Source organism: Gekko japonicus, unplaced genomic scaffold (genome assembly GCF_001447785.1).
Source record: "Gekko japonicus isolate JY-2015 unplaced genomic scaffold, Gekko_japonicus_V1.1 scaffold578, whole genome shotgun sequence".
Lineage (NCBI taxonomy): Eukaryota > Metazoa > Chordata > Lepidosauria > Squamata > Gekkonidae > Gekko > Gekko japonicus.
Window position 1 is genome coordinate 360,888 of NW_015168668.1, and position 27,812 is coordinate 388,699.

Below are 27,812 nucleotides of genomic sequence, written 5' to 3' on the forward strand. Positions count from 1 at the left end.
TTTGTGCTTCTTTTGTACTCTCCTTTCTATCCCAGTCCTAAAATATAACACAAGAAGAAAAGAAAGAGGAGAAAAAAGGAAGTGAGAGAAAGAAAAAATTGTGTGTGAGAGAAGGATTAGAGAGAAAACAAGATGTCCTGATGCCATTAATGTGATGCTTGTTGTAAAAATAATTTGAAAGCAAAGGTTAAAATCAGTGGGAGGGTATATATGACTAGAGAATTGCCCATCATTATGGTTGATGCTAATGGTTGAACAGCTAGATTTGAGTCCAGTAACATCTTAGAGACCAACAAAATTTGGGGGGTATGATGATTGAGTGCTTGTTAGTAGGACAATGAAGCAGATAATCATGGCTATGATAGAGGTTGCTGTATGCTCAGGGAGTTCTCCAGATATGCAGAAAAATGTTACATTCTAAATTCAAAACAAAAGGCCCAGCTTACCAAAGAGATGGCCTCTTACAGTCTGTTTTGCCTCTGATAGACCAAGAGTGTTGAGAGTGATTGGTGCTCAACAGGGCTATTTTTGGGCAGGAACGCACAGGAATGGACTTCCGGCTGGCTTCAGAGTTGGCCATGCCCACTACAGCCAAAACCTTTGTGTGGCTACAGAGGGAAGGCCTGGAGAGTGACCCCCCCGGCGACTCTTGAGGCAGGGGGGCCAGGGGGGCCCTGGAAGGATCGGGGAGGCATTTAAATGCCTCCCCGTGCCTTCCCTGACCTGTCTAAGGGTCGGCTTGCCGGGGCTCCCCGCAGCGACAGTGCGCCCGGGCAAACCAAGGAAAGGCATGGGGTGTGGCCTAATATGCTTATGAGTTGCACTGTCAGGGGTGTGGCCTATTATGTTAATGAGTTCCTGCTGGGCTTTTTCTACAAAAAAAGCCCTGGTGCTCAATTCAAAGAAAAAAAGAATTGAGAAATGGGCCTCATTGAGACCCCACAATATATTGCCCCAGAGGGGTAGATTTGGACTGGGGGAATTTTCCCAATTTCTCTGCAGTTCATAGGCCCCAAAGTTGTATAGCTAGATTCTTCTGCATAAGACAGTTCTACCAATAGCTGAAAAGGCTACAGTGAAGTCATAACCATATCCCTAACAGCCAAGGTCAGACAGGTAAATCTGCACAATGAGTGAAGCCACCACTATGATTTGGACACAAGTGTCCCCGCCCCCGTAATAGTGTTATTACAAAATACCATACTGGAGTTCTATCAGTATTTTAGGATGACACAGAACCCAAAATGCTGTATGGCAACATGATAAGAACTGTCACCTGAAGCATGTGAGGAGGAGAAACCATCTTCATCTAGAATTGCCAGGTCCCTTTGTCATGCTGGTGAGGGGATTTGGGGTGTTCTGGGGGTGGGCGGGGTCACCCAGAAGTGACATCAGCTGTGACGCTCTGCTTTTTAGGCCAAACTCTATCGTAAAAATGGCCTCAAACCATGGAGTTTTGTCCAAAAAGCAGAACTTTGTCACTGATGTGCTGATGTCACTTCTGGGTGACACCAGTATGTCGCACACAATGTCAGGGTGGGGGGGATTTCCTCCTGCTGGCCAGCTGGCCAGCAGCAGGCAGGAGCCTGCAAAAGTGGGGGATTCCCCGCCCCCATCTGGAGAATGGTATCCCTATCTTCATCTTGTGCTACTTCTGATATTATCCCCCCCTCCTGTATCTTCCCCTGCTTTACTGTGCCAGTGGGGGTGAAGAGGGAAGCAGGTGGGAGAGGAGGCAGGAAGGAAGCCAAAGCAAGCTGGTAGTTGGAGGGAGGTGTGCATGGAAGAAGGGGGGAAGAAAGGCCATAGTGTATGGGGTTGGGTGAAGGAAATCACAGTAAATTCAGTAAACAAAATAAAGTGCAATGAAGCATCTGCCAATAATCACCCTCGGACCCTGACTTCCCCCCCCCAAAAAAAAAAAACCCACCTACCACTGAAAGGGGCTTGTTCCAAGCCCAAAGTTATAATTAATGATCATTTTCATTGTGTTGGATCCAATCAGATTTTCTGCTGGTGAATCAGGAAGGATGGGGCCCTCTTTGTCCACCGAAAAAGCAATGCTAAGGATCATGATACTTGCATGGATGAAAGCTATATGGGATGGGGGCTGTAATATTGTGGGAATTAGAGGAGATTGTGTGGAAAAGCTGGCTGAATCCAAGCCATTGTTATTGGTTGGATCCAACCTGTATTTACACTGATGAGAAAAGAAGTAGAGTTCCTCTTTGACCTCTCAAAGAGGCTCTGTTGGAGATAATGGGACCTGCATGGACAAAAGACATGCTGGGACAGGGGCTGTTAGGCTAAGACCTCCTACGTCCCATCCCGAGAAATGTCGATTGTAGGGCTAGGAAGAAATACCCATCTCCAGCACTGGTGCTGCTAAATGCCAGATCTATTAATAATAAGACCTCTGTCCTGCAGAATTATCTCATGGGGCACACCTGGCTTGTGTGACTAAGACCTGGGTGAGAGAGGGTGAAACTGTCATCCTAAATCCACCTGGTTTCTTGGTCCGCCACCAGTCCCGGACAACTGGGCGGGTGTGTGTATGCTTGTGACACTGCTTATTCGAGACTTTTTCCTTTAGGGCACTCCCCGCAGAAAAAATCACCGGCATTGAATGTGTTGGTCTGGCATGGGAAGCCAAGGAGAGTTTGGCCATCTGGCTGGTGTACCAACTGCCTAACGCGCCAGCAGATGGCCTACCTGACCTTTCGGATGCTGTGTCCAGCTGGGCATTGGAACACCCCAGGCTGCTAATCTTAGGGGATTTCAATGTCCATGTCAATGATGCAGCATCCTCACAGGGCAAGGATGTAGTATTGTCCATGGAGGCACTGGGACTCTCCCAATTTGTATCGACTCCCATGCATCAAGCAGGCCACATGCTGGTTTTGATTTTGGGGATGGGGATAAATGTGGATCTGGTGGGAGAAGATGCAGTTCCATGGTTAGACCACTTTGCCCTGAAGGTCTGGCTAAAAGTGCTGAAACCTCCCTGCTTAGGTGGTGAGTGGATTTATGCTCACCAACGGAGCCAAATGGACTGTAGTCAGTTTCAGGATGCTCTGTGGGATCCGATGCCCCCTGGTGGTTTGTTAGATGTGCTGGTGGCATGGCCGCCTTTATGTGGTCATCGACAATATCGCCCCCTGGCGCCCTCTCCGCCCTCGTAGCAAAGCTGCCCCATGGTATAACCTGGAGCTGTGGAGGATGAAATGGGAGCTGAGATGGCTAGAGTGAGTGTGGCGGCGTATACATGACGAAGCTGCAGGAACTTCTTATAGAATGTTTATGAGTCTATGAGATAAAAAAAACTAAGATCATGGCATCCGGCCCCATCACTCCTTGGCAAATAGAAGGGGAAGTCGTGGAAGTGGTGACAGACTTCACGTTCCTGGGAGCCCAGATCACCGCAGACTGTGACAGCAGCCATGAAATTAAAAGACGCCTGCTCCTTGGGAGGAAAGCGATGGCGAACCTAAACAGCATGATAAAAAGTAGAGACATCTCCCTGCCAACAAAAGTCCGCATGGTCAAAGCAATGGTATTCCCAGTAGTCATGTATGGCTGCGAGAGTTGGACTATAAGGAAGGCCGAGCGCCGAAGAATAGATTCTTTTGAACAATGGTGCTGGAGAAGACTCTTGAGAGTCCCTTGGACTGCAAGAAGATCAAATCAGTCAATCCTAAAAGAAATCAACCCTGACTGTTCCCTGGAAGGCCAGATAATGAAACTGAAGCTCAAATACTTTGGCCACCAAATGAGAAGGGAGCACTCACTGGAGAAGACCCTGATGCTGGGAAAGATTGAAGGTCAAAGAAGACGGGGACGGCAAAGGATGAGATGGTTGGACAGTGTCATCGACGCAACGAACATGAAATTGAGCCAACTTCAGAGGACAGCGGAAGACAGGAGGGCCTGGCGGGAACTGGTCCATGGGGTTGCGAAGAGTCGGACTCGACTGTGCGACTGAAGAACAACAAAAATGAGATGGCAGTGAAGTTTGCTAAGAAGGAGTTCTATGCAGCCTCCATTGCATGTGCGAATTCAAGCCCAGCCCAATTATTTAGGACTATTCGGTTTTTAACCCAGTTGCTACAAGGCAAGAAAAATGGTAGGGCATTGGCTATTGGCTGTGAGGCATTTGCAAAGTATTTCACAGATAAAGTCTTGTTGTTCCTCCAGGACCTCCCAACCACAATTGATACAGGAAGGGAACTGGAAGCCCCTTGTCCGTCTTGGGTCAGGGATCAGGCTCCCTACCTTTGACGGTACACCATTAGTGCCAGCTCAGAGGGTGAGGAGCTTAGGGGTGATCCCGGATGCCTCTCTCTCAATGGAAGCACAGGTCACTGCTGTTGCCCTGTCTGCCTTTTACCATCTTCGGCAGCTCAGGCAACTGGTTCCCTATCTCTCCCCCCAGGACTTGGCTACAGTGACCCATGCAATGGTCACTTCCATGCTTGACTACTGTAACTCGCTTTATGCGGGCTTGCCCTTGAGGCTGATCCATAAACTCCAGCTAGTGCAAAATGTGGCGGCCCGTTTGCTGACTGTTGCTTGTGTGGGTGCACATTCAGCCAGTGCTGTGCAGATTTTACTGGCTTCTAATTGAGTACCGGGGCTCAAGTGGTTAAGACGCAGAACTGCAGGCTGTGGAAGGTCAGTAGTTCAGCAGTTCGAGACCCGAGTTGCCGCATGATGGAGTGAGCTCCCATCTCTAGTTCCAGCTCCTGCCAACCTAGCAGTTCGAAAGCAAGAAATTGCAAGTAGATAAATAGGTACCACTTCGGTGGGAAGGTAACAGCGTTCCATGCGCCTTGGTGTTTAGTCATGCTGGCCACATGACCACGGAAACGTCTTCGGACAGCGCTGGCTCTTCGGCTTTGAAACGGAGATGAGCACCGCAACCCTAGAGTCGGACTCGACTGGCTTTCGAGGAAGGGAACCTTTACCTTTACTTACTGACTTTCAAAGCCCTGAGCGGCCAGGAACTGACATATCTGAAGGACCGCCTTTCCCCATATATGCCCCAGAGAGCTCTGCGCTCAACAGACCAGCATCTGCTGGTTGTCCCCGGCCAACAGAGGGCTCACTCTCCCCCAACAGCTTTTCCTACATAGTCAGTAGACTTCCTGTGGCTGCAGAAAAATCCAAGAAGTAAAAAAATCCCTTCAGGGACGGCTGAGTTCCCCCCAAAACCTTTTGAAATGGCCTCTGCAGGGATCTAACTCCAGACATCAACAGTGAAAGATTAGAACGTTCAGGGCGGCAGGGGGGCGGGGCGGCTTTTAACTGGCTGTCAGTAAAAGGGTGGGGGAAGGGACCTTTCCAGGCCTATTTTGGCCTTTCAGGGAGGGAGGGAGGGAGCCTTGGGGCCAGGCCTTACAAGGGCTGCCACTGCCAGGCTGGGGAATCCCTAGAGGTTTTGAGGTGGACTGTAAGGAGGGCTGAGTTTGGGGAAGGGACAGGCCTCAGCTGGGTATAATGTCACAGAGTCCACCCTCCAAAGCAGCCATTTTCACCAGGGTTTAAATTGCCTTCCCTTCAAGCCAAGGGAAGGCATGGGTGTGGCCTAATATGCTAATGAGATGTGATGTCAGGGGTGTGTCCTAATATGCTAGTGAGTTTCTGCTGTTGGGTGTGGCCTATTATGCTAATGAGTCCCAGCTGGGCTTTTTTTTTTTTTTAAAAGCCCTGTCTAATGTGATAGCTATCACAAGTAGATTTGCTGCAGGGCTTACTGTAGATTAAGAGTTATCTAAAAACTGTTAGAGTACCTAGTGTCACTGAATTTTGGTTTCAAGAATGACAGCATCCAAAGTTAGATGTAGGGATCCAATCAGAGCTGATGAGACTGGTGATTTAAACACGAGTTGTGTTTAAAACACCAATTGGTCTGCTTATTGTTCACTTAGGCCAGGGGTGTCAAATTTAAGGCCCACGGGCCAGAAACAGCCCACCCATGGCTTTAATCAGGCCCTTTTCTTGCCCAGTCATTTTATGTTCCTAGGCTCAGAGCATTTTATATTTTTAGTTTCTGCTGTGACCCTTGTGCTTTTGCTTGATGTTTTATTTTAAAAATGGCATTCCCAGGCCCCACTAGTCCCCCATCTTTCCATTTTAGGCAGGCATCTTGAGGGCGGGGCGGTTGGGAGGTGTCAGTTATCAAAGACAGTTAAATAAACAAAATATCACAAGAGTTTTAAGTATATTTATATTTTAAGTAAAAGAATAATATCTTTAATTGTGTTTGTATCTTTTATAAAGTTTATATCTCTGCTACCTGGCATTACATTTTATGACATGCATGGCCTGGCCCCACAAAGTCCCTTTTATGTCAGATCCGGCCCTTGTAACAAATGAGTTCGGCACCCCTGACTTAAGCAGTTCTCTGGTAGCACAGGCCAAGGAATACCACTTGTTGTGGTATGGAGCTAGGGTTGCCAGGTTCTATGCTCTCGCTGGCTGGGGGTGGGAAGGAGCTTTCCGGGAGTGGGGGGCAGGGCAATGTCATTGTGTGCAATGTCCCTGATGTGATGACATCACACGGAAGTGACGTCATCACCACAGGGACGTCGCATGGCAGTGCTTTGGTATTTTGGCCCCACCCCCAAAATACCAGAGCATCACTACACAATGTCCCCGGTGTGATGACATCACTTCTGTGTGACGTCATCACGTTAAGAATGTTGTGCCGGATCGTGGCTGTTGGGGGTGGGGCTTCCTCCCACCAGCCAGCTGGCCGACGGTGGGAAAGAGCCCACGAAATCAGGGGATCCCCCAGTCCCACCTGGGGGCTGGCAACCCTATATGGAGCCCTGTTTTCCCCTTCCTCCTGCAGCATATGCAGAAGCCACTCAGGTTGTTACAGAGAGCGGAAGGCCTGTGCACACCATCCCTGTCTGATCCCTCTGCCTGGTCAAGGAACTCTAGCTGGTGTCCTGTTCTCCATAACCACTTGACGTGCTAAATAACCTTGAGAGGCCTGTGAGGAAGCCTCCATACACAGGCCCTGCACACACACTGGACTTCGTTTTTGTTGTGTTATAACAGACAGATCCTGCAGTTGATGCCCCATTTTCATAGTTAATTAAGCCATTAACCACTCACATTTTATATTAATATTTGATGGGGTTATTTATTTAGGTTTGTTACTTTCTAATTCTTCTAATTTCTGTTGCCTTTTGAAAGCTCTGCAGGTGGTAAATGAGTATTTGCCTAGGAAAATAAATTTACATTTCATATCATGAAATGAAAAAAGAGAAAGGACTGTGCTGGCTGACTTCAGTGTGCTGCAACAAATGAGGTTGAGAACAAATTGTCTTGATTGCTAAGAAATTGCTGCTCCTTATTGCGAATATAACATTAGAGGAGGGGTTTTGATGACAGACTTTAGTGCAAATGGCTTTTGAAGACTCGGGATCAAAATAGAAAAAAAAACATTTATAATACTAAAGTGGGAGAACATTAATTCCATTCATAGGGTTGGATCCAGACTAAATTTTCTGCTAGCAGAAGGGGAGGTATAATTTTTACTGATTCTCCCTTCCTCCTGCAGACCTCCAATTTCCCCATCATGCCATTCCTGGGGATCCCCTATTCTCCAGGATTATGTTTCAGGGAGATCAATGGACTGCAGTGAGAGGGGGGAGACAGGAAAGTTTTGTTCATTCCACTGACAGAAGAGCATAAGATTTATCTGGATCCAACCTGTGATTAACAAATAACATCCCTGTTTTCAAAACGATAGATCATAATGGCCCTGATACTTCTGTGCTCATAGCTGAGAGCTAGTGGCCTTGCTAGCTGCACATAATCGTTCACACCAAAAGCATCTATCCAACCTGCTCAGTAGTGCATGACTGACCATTACACTGGAGATGCACATTAAGTACTCAAGCCTGCTTCCAAGTAAATCGCTGTTTTCCTGGATTGTGGTATATCATAAGGGAAGCAAAATGTGTCAACTACCTTATTTCTTGGTCACTACTATTCTAAGAATTCTTTCGTAAATTTTCTAATCTTAACCATCTGGAAATGGTTCAGGATAACTATACCTGAATGACAATTTGTGTTTGGTTAAAAGCAAAGAAGCTATGGGCAGAGATTGGGGTAAGTAAATACTGTATAAGATACCTTTAGAAGTAACTAAGCAAATATGAAAACCAGGCCTTTTATCTGTTTAAAGATTGTTGCCAGAATTACACTTTAAGAGCATATGAAAGTATCAAGGGGAATCTTTTCCTGAGACCATAGCTTGAAAAAGTATGAGCTTGTGAGAAGTCAAACTTAATTGTTCCTGTACAGTTGAGTTTTCAGCAGAAAGTTCACTTGGCCCTCCCCAGATACATTCTGCTCCATATTTGGTTATGTTTCTTAGATGATGTGGTATGTGTATAAGAGTGCATTAAGGATCTGTAAGCGTAAAAGGAACTGTATACATAAGGCGATGTGTGTATGTAGTATGCTGTCTGTGTGTATACTATGTTCTGAGTCTTACAAGTTGCTTACATTCTATTTAACTGCAGATGCTGTTTAAAGCAGAACTAAAATGCTGACAAGTGCTAGACATTAAGAAACAAGGAATGCCTTATAACAACATAATATTTTAACAGAGGGAGTCAGAATAACAATGTAATACTCAATAGAGTTACACAAAGTCCAGTTATTTCAATGGATTTAGAAGAATATTGTATTAATTCTCCCGCTCTGAGCCGCTTCGGCGGGAGGGAAATCTAACGAATAAATAAATAAATAAATACTATCTCAAATAAGGATAGCCCACCATCCCATTCCTTCCATTCAAAAAAAGAAAAGAAAAAAAGAAAAAAGACAACCAGTCCTGTTCATAGAGGATATTGGGCTGTAAGGGATAAAGGAGATAGTGTCTTATGTGTCTGATGCCTAGCTTATAAAGCCATTGTGGAGCATCCTGGTTAGCTTTGCCCTACTCTTTGGGAGTGCCTGGTTAGTCCAGAAATCAGTCACATTACAGCAATTGAGAGTACATACCTGAAACGGACTCAAGCTCAATGCCATATAGGCTCTTCCTGGCAGAGGGTGAGACATTAATCTTGTTTGGCTATAACCATACTTTGAGAAAACGGGTAGAGAGTGGGAGCCCTCCAACCTGACATCTGATTTGTAAACCATAATTTACAGGAAGCCAAGATTATAGCTGCCCTGGTCCGTTGTAGGATACTTCACATTATCATGTATCAAAAAGAAACATTGTTAATATGGTATTTTAAGAGAGATAAAAATCGGGGCACTGGCAGTGTCTATAAAATGAGTTGGGGTTATACAGCGCTAGAAACTGTGTATGTCCTAGACAACACATTATTTAAAGGTTTCTTTATTACAAACTTTAAAATTGTATGTCTGAATTATTTCTCCTTAGAAATATACTCACAGTCAACCTTTTGAAAAACACCGTTTAATATTTCTAAACTTATTGTTTGCAAAGTTATGGCTCTTCATCTTGGCTTGTGATACCCAGTTGTAGTGTGACTTTTAGTATGCTTGCATAAAATGTCTTAATTTCTTTGAAGGATTTAGAGCTAAACCAGCTAAGTAGTGAGTACAGTCAAATGGAGCCACCACAGTGACCAATAATGCAAGAGCTATCTTTGGTACAAATAAGGGTAACATGACTAATGTTCAAAGGATACAGAGTGTAGAATCATGGCTGGCAGGTTCCTGAAACAAAGGTAGCATAGCAGGGACTCATTGGTAAACGAAATCCAATTTGCATGGATGACAACTACAGAGTGTTCCATAAAGAGTCATCAAATGATGGCTTGAAAATAAATAGGGCACTGGACCTCTTGAGAACCTCATGAATACACAAGTGCAATGAGGTGAAGAGCAGTTGGATATTACTGTTTTCAAAAAGCATGATTCCCCTCTAGGCTGGTGTGACTTTTCAGTTCATCGCTGCAACCAGATAACAGCTATTCTGAATTATTTGATCTCTGTGTTTGCCATTACTTCCATCAGAACGTGAGATGCTTGTTTTGACCTTTAAAGCCTCGACTGGTTGGAATCCAGTACATTTTAGGAAGAACCTAGTAAGGCAGCTCATAAATTCATTTAATTCTCATTGACCCTACTAGTTGGTGCCAGCATTATCTGTTGGCAGTATCTTCACATTTACTCTAGAATTCCGTTTATTAGGAACATAAGAAGAGCCCTGCTGGATCAGACCAGTAGTCCATCTAGTCTAGTATCTTGTTTTGTGATATGGCCCTGGATGGCCATCAGACAGTGTATACAGCCTGAGGCCTTCCCCTGATTCTGCCTCCTAACACTGATATTCAGAGGCTTACTGCCTCTGAATATGTAGGTTCCCTTCAGTCATTGTGGGTGGCAGCTTCTTTGGGAGCTTCATAATTGCCTTTTGGTGCCACTATGTCTGAACTTACTGGGGAAGCAGCAGGAGCCACAGAGAGCTCCACCAGTCAAGCTGCCAACTTCCCTGCTCCCACTGGTACCCTCACTGACCAGGCAGTGGCTTATCTCAGCTGAGGCTGGCCACGTGCCACTCACCAAGATGGTGGCTCAGCAGGAGCAGGTCCACACTAGGAGGCTGGACTGGGTCTCAGCAGCAGTGCAAGATGGTGGGCTATGTGGCCAGCTCAGTAGGGAATGAAAGGGCAGAGCCATCTTCTGGTAAGATGCCCAGGATTTCGTCATAGGATGCACAGGGAAGTAGACAAAGGGAGAACTTGCCTTATTCTGGTAGGACTGTTCCTGTCACCCCTTTGAACGTCTTGGTCCTGCAGTGGGCAGGGGTTGGCCTGCAGTTGGGTGTGGTTTCCCACAGTCTCCTTGAAGATGGCTGTGTTGCAGGCCAGTTATGAGGAGAGATGACCCTGCCAGGCTGCATGAAGGCAGAGGCTCCAGAGAAGGAGAGGAATAAAGTCAGCCCCCACCCCGCCAGTCTGAGGCACTGCTGACCCTCCAGGAAAGAAACACTAAGGAGCCCAGGTCCTGAGTAGGCAGAGCACCACAATCAGTTTCTTTTAAGAGGATGTGAAGCTATTTCTTTTTGCAGAAGATGTGCCCTGTGAGACTTCCATATTAGCTGGCTATGTATTATTGATCTGGTTTTATTGTATTATGCATGGAGGCTTTATGTATATATTAATCACTGGAAACCTCCACTCTTCATTTTATAAAATCATGATCCCTGCTATCCCCCGAGAAAACATAATGTGTATGGCACAGTTCATGGCTGGTGACAATTTAAGGGAAGGTGGAGGCTGGAATATGTACTTCCATGATCATGGAAGGTGCTGCACTCTGCTCAACACAATATTTGTCCATGTACATGTACACTAAGAAAATGGCCAGGTGCATGAATGGTAGAAGACAGAAGTATTCTCCAAACTGACTGTATATTTGGGTATGAAAATATTATGCAACACTTGTCCACCCAGCAACAAATACCATTAGCATAACATTCCCCACCCCAAGAGTACATTTGGGGAAGGCTGAGTGGTGTAACAAATGCTCTGCATGCAGAAGACTCAGGCTCAGTCCTTTGTACATCTGGCTCAAAAATCTCACATAGCAGGTGTTAGGCCTGTGTCTGCCTAAGACCTTGGAGAGTTGCCCCCATCCAGGGAAATGACGCTACGATAGATGGAACAATGGTCTGACTTTGTATAAGGCAGTTTCATATGTACATACCCAAAATTATTTCAACTGTTTTTCATCTTGTCAAGTTTACATAAATCATTTTTTCTACAGCAGCTGGATGTGCTGGTAATTGCAATTTCTCCTGCTTCAGTTATGTGTAAAATGAAGCCCAAGTTATTAAAACTCAAGTCATGTGCGCCAGAACAGGCTTTTACCAAAATAGCTCAAAGAGAGAATTGAGTTCTAAAAAGGTTATGACCATCAGCTAGGGAAATTAATTCTAAATTTCTTGTTTGACTTCTGAAATTGAAAAGTCTCATCTGACAGTGCCTGTGAAATGCACCCAGGTACATTAGTCCACTGACCTTGGATCAGCTGATTCAGTAGCTGGAAATGAAACCAAGGACATGGTGTAGTTTGGTGCTATGTTTCCCATGCAGGAAATCAAAAGAACATCTTGGATGTACACCTTAATGTGGTGAGGGTGTTCGTCAGCAAAGCTGAAACTAATACCGTAAGGAATTTAGACTGTGTCAAGAGGCTACACTCTTAACAGAGTCACTCAAGGCAGAATGGTCACAGCTGAAATACAAAACTAAGATGCAGCCACCCCCTTTAGGGATCAACAGCTGCATCAGCAGAAGAGAACAGACAGTTCCAGTGGTGATGGGGGGAGAAGAATCCTTGAAGGGTAGCTACTAAGCAGCAGCAGTAGTAGAAGGTGACACCGGAGGAGGATCTATCATAGGAAATGGCAGTGCCACTTCAGCTAACCCTGGTTAGTACTGTGCAGAACGCAGCAATGGTAAACCACTTCTCATATCTCTTACTTTGAAAACCCAATGATGAAACAGTCCAAACTGAAAAAATAGTGCTGGAAGATGGAACCCCCAGGTTGAATGGCACTCTATCAACTACTGGGGAAGAGCTGAGCACAGTTATGAGTAGCACTGTTCTTATTGACACAGCTGGACTAAAGGCAAAAGGACATTCAGTTGTTGATACTAGTGGATGCAAAAGGAAAGCCCAGAGTTGTTTAGCACACATAATAGGAACATGGAACGTGAGAAGTATGAATCAAGGTAAGCTTGTAAAATGAGAAATGGAATGTTTAAACATTGCTATCCTGGGAGTGAGTGAACTAAAGTGGTCTGGATTAGGATATTATCAGTCAGAAAATTACAAAGTGTTTTACTTGGGAAATGACAAACAGAAGAAACAGAGTTGATCTAATAGTGAGATGAGATATAGCAAAACCAGTCAGAACCTGTGTTACAAAGTCTGATCAAATAATATCAATCAGACTTCATGGAAAGCCTATCAACATGACTGTCATTCAAGTTTACATCCCAGCTACATATGCTGATAAGAAACTGAAAGCTCCCATGCAAGTGTCCAGGAAAAAAAATTATCACACACCTAAACAAGATGTGCTGCTAATCGTAGGTGACTAGAATTCAAAAGTAGGAAACAAAGCAGAATCAAATATTGTTGGAAGATTTGATCTAGGATAATGAAATGAAGACCATCTCATAGAATTCTGGGAAGACAACAATTTGTTTATCATGAACATGTTTCAGGCAACCAAACAGATGATTGTATACATGGATGTCACCAAATGGCCAATATAGAAATCTAATAGATTACATAGTTGGAAGCAGATGATGCAGAAGCTCTGTTCTGTCTGCTAAAACAAGACCAGGAGCTGATTGTGGTACAGATCATGAATAGTTAATATTGAAAATCAGAATAAAGTGGAAGAAAACACCAAAACATTCATAGTGCCAAAATACAATCTAAATAACATTCCTGAAGAATTTGAAGACCATGTAAAGAACAGATTTGCATTACTAAGTTCAAGTGAACATGAACCAGAAGAACGATGAGTTGAAACCACAAATATTATTAAGAAAGAATGTACAAAGACTGTTCCTGTAGCCAAAAGAAATGAAAAGGCTCTGGATGAATGATGAAACTCTTTAAATTGCTAAAGATAGTTGAGAAGCAAAAGTAAAAGGTGACCCAAATAAAATTAGAAATCTAAATGCAGCATTTGAGCAACTCGCACATAAACACAAAGAAAACTATTATAACCAGTGAAAAGAAATAGAAGAGAACAACCAAAATGGAATGAGAGGAGATCTTTTCCATAAGATCCAAGAAATCAAAGGGAATTTTAAATCATGGTTAGGCATCCTGAAAGATCAACATGGAAATACATTAACTAAACCAGAGAAAATAAAGAAAAGATGGGAATGATACACTGAAGAACTATAGAGAAGCGATGAAAGGATGACAGATTCCTTCAAAAAAGAAACTTTTGAAGAACCTACCGTTTTAGAAAGTGAACTGAAAGCAATAGGGAGAAAGTGAAGTAAAGTAAGAGCAACTAGGAGAAACAAATCAGCAGGAGTAGATGAGATATCAATAGAGCTGTTCCGAGCCATCAGAATCTTAACAAAAATATGCAAATGCATATAGTGCACAACACAATGGTCCACAGACTGGAAACACAAAATGTACATTTTAATTCTGAAAAAAAGATGTCAAGGACTGCATTAACTATAAGACCATTGCATTAATTTCTCACATGATTAAAATGATGCTCAAATCTTATAACAAAGACTGTTGTCATATATGGAACAAGAAATGCCAGATGTTCAAGATGGAATAAAAGAGGCTCTGGGGATCATATTGCAAATTTACATTGGTTACTGGAGCATACAAAAGAATTTCAGAACAAAATCAGCTTAGTTTCATAAGTTAAAGGTAAAGGTAAAAGTTCCCTTGCTCGAAAGCCAGTTGAGTCCGACTCTAGGGTTGCGGTGCTCATCTCCGTTTCAAAGCCGAAGAGCCAGTGCTGTCCAAAGACGTTTCCGTGGTCATGTGGCCGGCATGACTAAACACCAAGGCGCACGAGCTTTTGACTGTCTGGATCATGAAAAACTATGGTTGATTTTAAAAGAAATGGGTGTGCGACAACATCTCATTGTTTTGATGTACAACCTGTACTCCGGCTACTGTTAGGACAGCATATGAAGAAACAGAATGGTTTCCAATTGGCAAAGATGTCAGACAAGGATGTATGTTATCTCCCTATCTCTTCAATCTGTATGCAGAACATATCATAAGGAATGCTGGATTAGATTTAGATGAAGGTAGAGTGAAAATTGGTGGAAGGAACATTAACAATCTGAGATATGCAAATGATACCACATTACTAGCAGAAAATAGTGAAGAGTTGAAATGACTCCTTATGAAAGTTAAAGCAGAAAGCACTAAAGCAGAATTATTGCTAAACATCAAGAAGACAAAAGGAATGACTAATGGGGAATTATATAACTTTACCTTTACCTTTAAGTTATATAATAAGAAGGCGGGGACGGCAAAGGATGAGATGGTTAGACAGTGTCATCGATGCAACGAACATGAAATTGAGCCAACTTCGGAGGGCGGCGGAAGACAGGAGAGCCTGGCGGGAGATTGTCCATGGGGTCGCAAAGAGTCGGACTCGACTGTGCGACTGAACAACAACAACAAGTTGCCAATGAAGAAACTGAAATTGTTCAAGATTTTCTATTCCTTGGCTCCATCATCAACCAAAAGGGAGACTTCAAAGAAGAAATCAGAAGGAGATTAAGACTGGGAAGAAGAAGAGGAGATTGGATTTATACCCAACCCTTCACTACCCAAAGGGCAGCCATGGAAGAGCTAGGAAGGATAACGCATACCATAGTATTCTCCATTACTATGTATGGGTGTGAAATTTGGACAATGAAGAAAGCTGACAGGAAGAAAATTGAAATGTGGTGTTGGAAGAGAGTTTTACAAATACCATGGAGTGCCAAAAAGACAAATAAATGGGTTTTTGATCAAATCAAGCCTGAACTCTCCCTAGAAACTAAATGACTAAATTGAGCCTATCATACTTTAGTCACACTATGAGAAGACAAGAGTCACTGGAAAAGACATTAATGCTAAGGAAAATTCAAGGCAGCAGGAAAATAGGAAGAGCCAACATGAGATGGATCAACTCAATAAAGGAAGCCATGACCCTCAGTTTACAAGACCTGACCAATACTGTTAACTGTAGGGCGTTTTGGAGGTGATTATTTCATAGAGTTGCCGTACGTCGGAAGCAACTTGACAGCACTTAACACACACATACACATGAGTCCTGTGGACTGTCTCTGCTAGACTTTCTGCAGACCCTTCAAACATAGTTTCTTATCAAGTGCCAGCTGTTTGACTAGACCCTCCTAGGTGATCTCCTAAGGCAGAAGAGGTGGAGGGACTCCAACCAGTCTATCTGCCTCCCCCTCTGCCCACCTACATGTCCCTGCTGTTGGAGTCCTGCAGTGGACAGTCTGCAAGGAGTGTTCCTTCCCTGCCTTCATGGGGGGGGGATCCTCCTTCCCTCCCCTATAGGAAAGGGGTGAGAAGGGGTGTGCCTTGCCGTAGTGGGGCAAGTAAAGAGCTGTGGCTTCCCTGTGACACAAGGTACGTGTATGGCAAATGCATTTACTGCCCAGTGCACCAAAAATTCTCAGGCCAGCCCTGCTCAGGCACAGAAGAACATCTCAAAGTCACCAAGATGTAACAGAGAGCTGCCACGGCCATAGTCATTGTTTGTTAGGGTCAGCTAAGGCAATTATCTTTGAGAAAAAGGTGTTATCAGCCTTCCCCTGCTGTGTCCCTTTCAGCTCCTTTTATCTATACAACAAATCAGTGCATATAGTGAAATTCAGCTGTAATATGCATGTGGGGAGCAGCAGTGTATATGATGTATAGGAGTTAAAACTGGCATGGAAATGCATGTGGCACTCTCCTTCCCAGAGGTCATTTCGGGGGGGGGATCGCGGGGGATCGCAGTTCCCCCGGGTGAGGTACGGGGGCGGGGCACATGACAAAGCCGCGCCCCTGCTTCCAGCTGCCCCGCTTCCAGCCCTCATTTAGCCAGGAGGAGGCAGGAGAAGAGGGAGGGTAAGTTGCTTCCTCCCTGCCTCTCCCCACCCCTGCCTGCCTGGGGCCAGGGAGGGCCTTTGCGGGGCTTCCTTGCACTCCCGCCGGCTGGGATCGTTGGGGATGGGGTGTGTGGCCTTATGACACACTTCCGGTGACGTCAGGGGGTGTGGCCTTATGACACACTTCCGGTGATGTCAGGGGGTGTGGCATATGCTAATGAGTTCCCCTAGCTCTTTTCCTACGAAACGACCCCTGCTCCTTCCTAACTATCCCGAAGCTACACAAGATTTTTCTATCTTCCTTCAGTAGTAGTTTAAAAAAACCCCAAAAAACTCTTCTGCTGCTTCTGTGTTGTTTTGTTGGTTGATTTTGCGTTTTTTTTTTAAAAAAATTGCTTAGTATTGTACTGGATGATCCAAAAAGGTAAGTCCATTTAAAAAACGGCCCAGATTGGAATAGGATGCAGAGCAGCAGATAAGAAAGATATAACTGCCACAGACTGGTTTATCTGGGCAAGACAAAGGATTTTGAGGAAGAAAGAGAATTTCTGTTGTTTTACCCCCATGCTCTGTTTGATTGTAAAACTGAAAACTTCTTTTAAACTGTGCAAATTCAAAAGAGATACATTTCATTGGTTTATCAGCTTTATTTTAAAATTTGAAATCCTGTTTCTCTCTAGCATTGGACTAAGGGTGACTCACAACATAGAAAATAGCATTAATAAAATATTCTTAAAAACTGTTGAAAATCGTGACACTTTTACAGTAGTGGCCCTGCTGAACAATCAATACTATAACACCTATAAGGACATTAAAACACTTTCAGAAAAGAAAGGGATTGGATTATTTCCTAGAAACGTAACACAGGGCTGAGATTTGAAGTGAGATTTTTGAAAGATGTGGCTGACAGTTCTGTTGAGGCTATGATCTTTTACAGATCCCCTTGAGTAAGTATGTGAGAAATATGTAGTTGGGATCTTAGAGTTGAATTAAAAATAATTCTGCCACTGCACCAACTGTCTCTTGTTGGGGGTTTTTTGCTCCATACTTTGTGTGGACCTCCTTTTCTTGCTACAACATCATAAAGCCCTTGCCTTATGTTCTGCTAGAGCTTGAAGAACACACATGTGGGCTTGGATCCTAACTATCACAGCTAAAGTCCTGCTAGAGGAACACAACTATTCTGCCTTTCCCCCCTCATTGCTCCCCTGAAATCATGCTGCTTCAGGTTAGTGGACCTAAAGGAACAGATGGTGAGCCAAATTGAGAGTCTTCGACAGGAGTGGTATTGGCAAAAATTGCCTTCTCTTCCTCTGGAAATGGAAAAGCCATTCCATCAGAGGAGATGATGCTGTGGAATGACATCATTGCTATCCAAGACATGGTTCCGGGAGCAAGTCTTCCTCCAAAGATTTTAACAAGTAGACAGATTTATCTAGGGAGAGGCAATCTTTTAACATGTGCATCTGTATGGAATTGGACTAGGAAAACATTGGGAGACACTTCTGTGGGAGAAGCAGGACTTTTTTTGTAGAAAAAGCCCAGCAGGAACTCATTAGCATAATAGGCCACAACCAACAGCAGAAGCTCATTAGCATATTAGGCCACACCCCTGACAGCACAGCTCATTGGCATATTAGGCCACACCTCCATGTTACCAGAAGTGTGCTCATCCAGCCACACCCACATTTTGCTTCTTATTCTGTTTACCTTGTTTGTTGTCCAAACCCAGGGCTTTTTTGTAGCAGGAACTCCTTTGCATGTTAGGCCACACCCCCCTAATGTAGCCTGTCCTAATGAGTTTCTGCTGTTGGGTGTGGCCTATTATGCGAATACGTTCCTGCTGGGTGTGGCCAACTTGGAAGCCAGCCGGAACTCCGTTCCTGTGCGTTCCTGCCCAAAAATAGCCCTGGGAGAAGCATAGACTATAGAGCTGCAGTCTGCACCAGCTGTGTCTTACCAATGCTCTTCCAATACATTCCCAGGTAGAGAAGGCACTGTAGTCCTCCCTGAGGTTATTTATTTGTTTATTAAAATATTTATACCCCACCATTCCTCTTGGCTCAAGATGGTTTACAGGAAGTAATTAAAACATTACAAGTTAAAACCAAATAAAATAACATGCCAAATTATGCCCTCCCCCAAAGCTATCTGCTGTTCCAGCTTTGCTCCAGGGCTGAGTCCTATTTATATAAGCATGAAGAGGTAGTAAATGGCATCCTGGATAGAGCCACTATCTCAGAATGTAGCAGTACTTCGGGGTGTACTGTTGTTGTTATTGGATAATAACATGCGAGCCTAAATGGCATTAGAAATTTGTAGTTCTTCTCTGTGGGGATCCCAAAGGCTGAATATTTGCTTACCCCCAGGACAAAACACAGACAAGTCACGCTCTTCTAGTTAATCCAGCTCTCCAGTTTTCTCCCTCACTTTCAACATTTGATTACAAAAATCATGCCTTGAACTTTCATAACACAGCTAAGTAGTAGTTTAGAAAGCAAAAGTCCAAATGCCATCCTTGTCTTCCCAAGCCTGTATCTTCTGTTGCCTTTATGCAAACTGCGTACAAGCCACGTCACAAGAATATATTATTGAATGCCAGGCTTTCTATAGCAGTTTTTGGGCAACACCTGCTGCAATTCGATCTGCCTTGTTGGCAGCCAGAATTACCCGTGAACTCTGCCTTTATTTTTCCCCTTCCAATGTCACATCTACTCTTTGGCAGAACTTATACATACAAGGTATAGAGTTATTTCTGTCTATTGCTTTATGCTAGTAAATAAGCCCCATGGTAGATTCTTCCTTAGGCTGTTCAGTGAGTTTCCTCGGTAGTCACTGCCTACATACTGGTAGGATTACAGCCTTCTGGAGGTAAACACAGCACTTGACTCTTGGATCAGCAAGCCCAAGGAAAACACAATGACTGTGACCCAGCCAAAGATAAACATTTGAAAGTACAGTCCTAAACTGGGTTATACCCTTCTAACCCCTGCTGAAATCAGTGGCCTTGCAAAGATGTCACTGTGCTTAGGAATGTACTGTTAAAGTCCCACTGTTTCGTAATGGGAGGGTTAAGCATGTGCTTAACGCCCCAATGAAATAATTAAACTCACCATTGTTTAACTTGGGCTGGAATATACAGTATGTGCACCCGTTATACAGACCGCAGTGTGCATGTTAGAAGTCTATATGACTCTCTAAGAGGTAAGAAAAATTATTAGCCATTAAATTATTTGCCAACAGAACATTCTGTCAATAAGATTACCAAAAAAGTACAAAATCGGGTACTAGTTTATAGTGGGTTGGATTGCATACTTTCTGTCTGCTTGGGCTGGTGCGTTCCTTTGGCATCCTGTTTCATTGTCAAGTGTCTTGGATGAGAGAAATGCACCAGTAGAACAAAAGTAGAGGATAAACCTTGCTGCTTCTGGGCTAGTCCCCATTTCTTTCCTAAATTAATTTTAATATGATTCCAGAGTTATTTGTATCCTTTGTTTGTGTGTTTAGGTGTGTGTTTTTTTCTCATTTACCACTGGATGGGAAACTAGACACAATCCCAGGATTTGGATCTCAACCTGTATGTGATTTCTGCTGAATTCTCATTTATAATGCGGCTCTCTGTGCCATATATAACTTAATTTCAGAGAGTCCCTGTCCAACAGAGTGGCTTTTCAGGGGATGCAAAAGTGCTGCACTGGAGGAGAGGGGCAGGAAAGCCACATTCAGTGGGCACAACTCCATGCATGGCTTCTTGGATCCAAGCCCATATACTAAGCTTGCGGTCTTCCTATGCACTAATAAATGAAGAAGCAACTAGTACGTGTGGGAAACACATGCTGAAAATGCATTTGTGGACAAAATGAACTAGCTACCAGAGAGATAATTATTTCAAGGTTAAAATGTCACATAGGATATCTTTATAACTTATCCACAGAGAAAAGCTTCTGAAGTGTGTGTGTGTGTGTTTGTGGTGGGATTAGCAGTTCTCAGGAATCTTTGGGTTAAAGTTTAGCTGGCTTCCAGAAGAATGATGCATCTGGTCCACACTTACTCCTATTACAGTATGTTGCGCAACGTCCTCAATGTGATGACATCACCCAGAAGTGACGTCATTGCACTGGGGATGTCGCACGGGGGACACTGGTATTTGGGGAAACTCTATGGGTTTTTGGTGTCAAAACCATAGAGTTTACCCAAATACCAGAGCATCGCTGTGCGATGCCCCCGGTGTGGTGACGTCATTTCTGGGTGATGTCATTGCATTGGGGATGTCACACAGCGACATTCCTGTTTGTGGTGGGGCTTCCCCTGCTGGCCAGCTGGCTGGCAGTGGGCTGAAGCCCTGAAAATCAGGAGTTTCCCTAGCATCACTGGGGGAATGACAACCCTACTTTCCTCTGAACTCAATTTGAGCCAGCCCTAAGCACCCAGATATGTTTGATAGTAGTGGAAAACCGCTTTTGAGGTATGTTTAGTGGTGAGAAACAAGTAGTCTCTGTAGCCTCGGCCCTTTCTTATGTATCTGGGGTAGGCCTTCTAAACTGGGAGTTCCAGGATAGAGTAGACTCGGGATCCAGCACCTTTGAACAACCCCCCCAATATCTACCCTTGCTTTCAACTTTCGTTTGTGAGAAGTCTGGGAGATAAAGGAAATCACCTCTTCAGTAAAAGCATACATCACTATCGCAATAAATCTTTCCTCATGTTCCCTGCTTTCTCCCAGTGCCAAAAAGACAGTGCCTCTGGTCACAGCAGTGAGATTAAGGTGGTAAGGAATGCTCTATAGTGGACACTCAAGCTTAGAGCAATGTAAGCATTTCGATGTACGGTTTATTGCTGCAGAAGCAAAGGGCTGAAATAACTCCAGCAGTTCAGCTCCTGAAATGTCAGACACACATGTAAACATCTCCGCTTTAAAGAAATGCACATAAATTACTCATGGTTTATTTCCAGTACTCTCGGTAGTGTAGTTCTAAATTACTCCACTCCCCTGCCCCCCAACCCCCCATGACACTGAAGTAGCTCAAAGTATTGCTCCAGACTGCATTTGCATTTCACGAAGAGCCAAGTAATTGTAGCGCTGAGGGTCTGGCTACATCTCGTAGATGCCAAACACTTCATTGCTTTTGCTGATGTGAATGATAAACAGTGGAGTACAGCAGTTTCAAGGCAGATCACCAGTGTGGTACAGCAAATAATACAGTGGTCTCTTTTTCAGGTAGTCTCTTTTGTATCTTAACCGTGCTACCATGGGTAGACGTTTTCCAGATGCCACTTCCCCATTATGAAAATTCAGTGATTGTCGAAGTGATCTGCCTGTCATGGAGCTGGGGGGGGGGAATGCCACAGAGAGAGGGCTGATTTGAGGCAAGGTGGATACAGATTTAAATCTGGATTTGGCTACAAAGATCACTAGATGGCCTTTGTCAAGTCTTAACATATGCAGCAGAGATGCTGAAGAGATAAATGGAGATATGTAACCCCCCTGTGATAGGATTTCAGACGCCTTTTGGAGAAGCAGTTTTATGATACCACATGTCTTGGATATTGCCTTATCTAGGGTGGAGCCTGAGGAGGATGGGGTTTAGAGAGGGGAGGGAGCTCAGCAGGATACAATGCCATAGAGTCCACCCTCCAAAGCAGCCATTTTCTTCAGGGGAACTGATTTCTGTAGTCTGGAGATAATTTGTACAAGTGGGAGATCTCCGAGCACCACATGGAGGTTGGCAACTCTACTCCTGGTGGTAGTGCAGTAGCGTTCTCACCTGGATGCTCATGTCTCAGCTGGTCTGGCAGCACCAGCTGGGGCTTGAGGGAACTCAGGGAAGCTGAACCTCCCCAGGCCACTGACCCACTAGGATTTTTCTCAGTGGTCATAATGGCGAACCCATCGCTGACTGCTTACGATAGCACAATATTCAGTAATGTGTGGGTGCTGCTGAGGTTAGAAAGCTGGCAAGGTACTTCTGAGATTAGACAACTGGCAGGATTGGAAAAGAATTCAGAGCAAAGAACAGGCGAGGGGAAGGATTTGCAGGTAGTGTGGAGTTAAAGCTTACCAAGGACCCAAAATTAAGAGGGTTCAGGCAGGGCTGGCTGCTCTGGAGCTCTGGCTTCTTAGTAGCCCCCAGTATTTCTTTTTTCCAAGGCGTCCTGGGATTCTGATGTAGGCGAAATGATAGTACCTTGTTTAGCCTTAGCACTGATTTATTCAGAGAGTCAATGGAGCAACACTGTTTTCCTCATCTTTGCCCTGAGTCATCGATATGGGGCAGGAAACCATGTCTGCAGGCAATTTCTGCCATTTTCCTGATGCATTCTTGTTTCTAGTATATTTAAGTTTAATAGCCCATAGGCCATACTCCATAAAATTTTTTTAGGAATTTAAAAGAACAGTAAAACAAAAATTTGCCACATCCATGATGCAATTTTGGCAGAGGCTGCTCAGAAGTAGTCTTACACTTGCTGCATCAGGAAAAGATGAATATTTCAACAGCCATTTTCTTAGGAATTTTTCTCTTGCTTTTGCATGTTTTGGACAGTAGAAGAAAACATGACATGGCGAGTCAAGTTCTATCAAAGGACAGTCACAATAGCGCTGGTCCAGAGGGGTCTTGAGAAAATGGCCCTTCATCTGAGCTGTTGGAAATGCATTGCAGCGTGCAATCATGTATGACAGCCTCAATTTTGGAATGGTCAACATGTTTAAGTAAAGAGGCAGGTCAAATTTGGTGGAGAATTTAATTCCTAGATGAGGTGGGGAGCATTTTCATCTAGCATCTGTTTGAAGAGCATCCCAATAATTTTGGAGCAACTTTTCTATAAGTAGCATTTGTCTTCTTTTAGTTAAATTCTCTGTCTTCCGTAAGCCCAGTTGGCTTGTTTTTGCATCTACAGCATCATTCCATTTTGACCAGCAACATTCATGTTCTGTCAGTATGGTAAAGGTTGGAAGGCTTTCAGCATTTAACAGTAGATATTTGTAACTGGCTACGGCCCTCCAGATCAGAGCTGAGATTTTTGGGAGGCCTGACTTGAGCCTTATGACTGCAGAAGCGATGCATGGTGGTAAGTTAATGTTTTACGGAAGGAGGCTTGCTGTAGTTTTTCAAGTTGCTCTGTTGGACCTAAGAACCAGATTTGGGAGCCATATAGTATGCGCGGTAGTATTAAGGTCTTATATGCTTTCAGGAGCGGTGGAACATATTGAGCTCTTTGGATGTAGAAAAACTTCCTCAAGGCTAGTATGGCTAGGTCGACGTTCTGTTTAAGGTATTTAATGTGCTTGGACCATGATAAGTTTGGCTTGAAATGCAAGCAAGGAAATGGATTGCCAGCTGCTGAGTCTTGGTGCAATAATTCCTCTTTAAAGACCACTGGCTCGCACAGTTCTCTTTTGACTCAAATAAGGGGTCGTACCTGGAGGCAGCACATGCCTGAATAATGACCCTTACTTAACTTGCTTCCTCAGCTGTCTGTATGCTCTGTTAAAAGGGACTGTTTAAATATTGAAGTCAAAAGTCCTTAGTTCAGTCAAGCAAGATTTGAAGAAGAAGCCAGACTGTAAATTTTAGTCAGGTGGGAAACAGTAGGTTTCATTTAATTGACTTCCCAGGGTTAGGCTGTGTTGCTGTCCAAGACCCATACTTGAACTTACCATATCCTGTAGTTAAGTGGTCTCTTCGTGATTTGAGGAGCTGCCATCTTCTCCCACTCATATTCCCTCCCTTGTTTTGCTCTTAACAATTGTAGTCCCTAAGGATTTCCCCCTCCATGTTTATGGGATGGGTAGGAGCTGGAATGAACTGTACACATTGGTGCTGTTTTATAAAAGCCCTTTCAACGGCAAATGTGGTGTATATAGTGGACTTTTCTGTAATCAAAGCACCTGAATCAATCCGGCTTCCCTCTTTGAGTATATAACAGCTTCATTCTCATAGCATTCTTTTTATCTGACAAGACAAAAATGGATTGTGGGTGCTGTAAACTGAAGGCACAGGTCTGACTTAATACAGTGAGGCACAATGAAAGCCACTAATTACATAGTAGCTCTTTCAAAATGCATTAACTTCAGATCTGTAAAATCCATTACACAATAAATGTGTACTTGATAGCTGAGATGCTTCTCAGACGTAAAGATTAAATGGTCCATCAATTGCTGCTCAAATACTGGAGCTCCCCCTCCCCCATTTTATGTGGCTGGAGATTCTAACCTGATTCAGCAATGCCTTGCAAATATCTCCACAGAAGTTATTAGCCCATAACGTTTTCTTTAGGTCACCTGTCAGCAACTAATGTAGTGTTATGGATGACGGGGCTTGTGTCTGCTTTCAAATCTCCATCAACATTTGTGGCTTTGGACCCAGATGATGGTAATTATTCTAGATTAATTAGAGGACAAGGATGTGTTCTTGTTTACATGGCATTATTGGTATCATTTGACAAGTCTACCTTTCATGATCTGCAGCAGAACTGTCTTCAGCTTGTCAATTATTAGTTTTAAAAAGTCAAACTCTTTCTTTATACCACCCATGCTGTGTTCCTGTTCACCTTCTAAAATCCTGTTAATGTATTTTATTAGTCAAAAGTTTTAGATTATTGATTTATGATATCATTCTTCAGCAGCTTTTACAAATGTCCTCCTTTGCATCTTAGCTTTGAAGTGTAATTTAGGAGACAATTTGTTTATTTATTTATTTGTAGGTCTTCTTACCTGTAGTAGTGCCCTAAATTTTAAGTAATAGTGGCTGGATGAAGTTGGGCTGGATCAGAGGATGTGGTTTCATTTCTATAGCTTCAGATTTACATCAAGGCTTATTTTTTACTTCACTCTGAACGATACACATTAACCTTTTGAAAGTAGAACCACTGCCTAGTCCCCACACTTCAGAGCGTGCGCACACACAAACACACAATGCTCAGGACAGGCAAAGGGCTTTCTGTTCGTTTCAGAACTGGGGAATGTTCCTTGCATATGGCAAGAGCAGTCCTTGCCCCATAAATGAATGAGGCAGTTCTTTTCGCTCAGAACTCCACAAGCGTACTGGAGCGTGACAGGACGTTGGATCTTAGCCCAAATTTATATGCTTGCAGCTATGGATGTCATTGTGCCAGCAACTTTGAACTTACCACAGTGAGCAAAAATACTGTGTTGTATTGAAAGGTTGAGGAAATCACCTATGCTTATCACAAAAATCACCATCACTGAATTATTATTTGAAGAAACTTCTCAGACCAAATAAATATTTAAAGCATATCTTCAGTTAGTGTTGGTAATCCCTCTGGATTCTTAAAAATCCCACTGGAATAGAAGTTTTCCACGACAACCTCAATTCTAGCTAATTCTGCAATGAAGTCATAATTGTATGTTTGTAGCCATTGTCTGTTTCCATGGAAATGAGTGTGATGAAACATTCATCTCTTCAACTTCAGGAAGGTTTCTGATTCAAAGAGGGGAGAAACTTGATCTCAATATTTCCTTTTTAGTCTTCTTGAAATGAGAGAAATGAGAGAAAAAAGTAAGCACTTATGAAGGACCTTGGCTACTGTCCAAAAACAAAATTCAAAATAAATCTTAATCATACACACGTATAGAATCAGGCTATGGGCAATATAGGACTAATATCTCTGGAATGTTTCTTTTGAATTAAGTAGCTAAAATGTATTGCAGATTTTTACAACTGACTAATATCTAGTTGGCTTCTCAGGCAAACCAGCCAGGCTCTTCCATTATCAGATAGTGTCTGGCACTGTAACCCAGCTCCTGTGCAGTCATCACTGACTTAAGGCTTCTCCAGGACAAAACTTGATACGCCTTGATTCTTTTCAAGAATCTTGTGGCATACTGCATTCCCCTCTCCCATGATGGAATATGCAAAGCACACATGGCAGACTTCAGACTGGAATGCAAAATATGCATGGATTTTATAGAAAAGATCTATGAGCAGGGACAGGCAAGAGTCTGGAAAACCATTGTGGCAAAATCGGTGTTCTGAAATAATGTCTGCATTATCTGTTTAATATGCAAATGCTCATATTTTTCTATTATATGAGCAGATGTTGACAACATTTGGGAATGAAGATGAGGCTAAAAGAAGCCAACTTTGGCAACTGTGATCTTCAGGCTATTATGAACATATGACTTTGACTTATACTAAGTGAAATCCTTGGTCCATATAGCTCAGTGTTGTCTACTCAGACTTACAGCTGCAGACAGAGAAGAGAGTTTCCTGCTGCCTGAGATCTTTTAAGTGGAGATGCCAGCGACTGAACTTGGGACCTTCTGCATGTAAAATTACGTGTTGTACCATAAGGTCTCAGTACTTCTAACTTCTGCTTATAAGTTTGGGGAAAGATTTATCGCCTTCTCCAATGCAAGTGAAATGCCACCATTGAAAGTTGAAACCAGAATGGATCATATATTTTTTCACGTATACCCCACTTTTCTCCCTATTGGGTCTCAGTGTAGCTGTCAGGTCCTGGTCGTCTGGGGCAGTCCGCCGGGGGGGTCGGGGTCTCCAGGACGTGATTTCTAGCCAGTTGCAATGATTGGCAAGCCTCAGATGTAGCTGGAGGGGGGGTTAGTCATACCTATGTCCCTTTCTCCAGCTTATTAGCTTTTGGGGTTACTCTCTCTATACTGCCACATTCCCCTTTGACAGACGCGCGCTCTTCCTCCCCGGCTTGCCTGAGCCACTTGGCTTAAAACAGCCTCCTGATCAGCCCTGCTCCCTTCTCCCACCAATCCCGATTTTCCCTCATAGGAGCAGGTGAGAGGACCTGCAGTTGCGCCCAATGGGAGATGCTCCCGCAGGACCTGCCTCCATCCTCTACCCTCAAAGTCAGGTGGGGTGACCGCTCCACCTGGCTTTGCATTCCTTCTGGGCCTTGTTCCAGCCATGTCCTCCACAAGGTCCCAATGATTCTTGCATCGCTGAAAGGTACCTGCTTGGTATCTCATGGCGTCTCCCTCTTCTCTCAGCTCGGGATCCTCCTAGTCCGCCTGGCTATTGCCCAAGGCTGAGGGTGCCAGGTTCAGGTTGCCCCTCAGTGCTCCAAGCCCAACATCCTGGCCAGTCATCTGTCTGGGCCCGGGCAGGGCCCAGCCTGCCTTCTCCTCTTGCCAATGTCCCAGGCTCACTATTGGCCTGGACGAGGCCTTGGCTCCCCTGGCCCCATGCAAGTTGGGGGCCG

At 43.9% G+C, this 27,812-nt stretch overlaps 1 protein-coding gene across 1 annotated transcript in view; it reads left to right on the forward strand.

Moving 5' to 3' along the window:
- Nucleotides 1-27,812, forward strand: part of LOC107113911 (cortactin-binding protein 2-like) — a 71,171-nt gene that overhangs the window by 2,879 nt on the left and 40,480 nt on the right. The window lies entirely within an intron of this gene.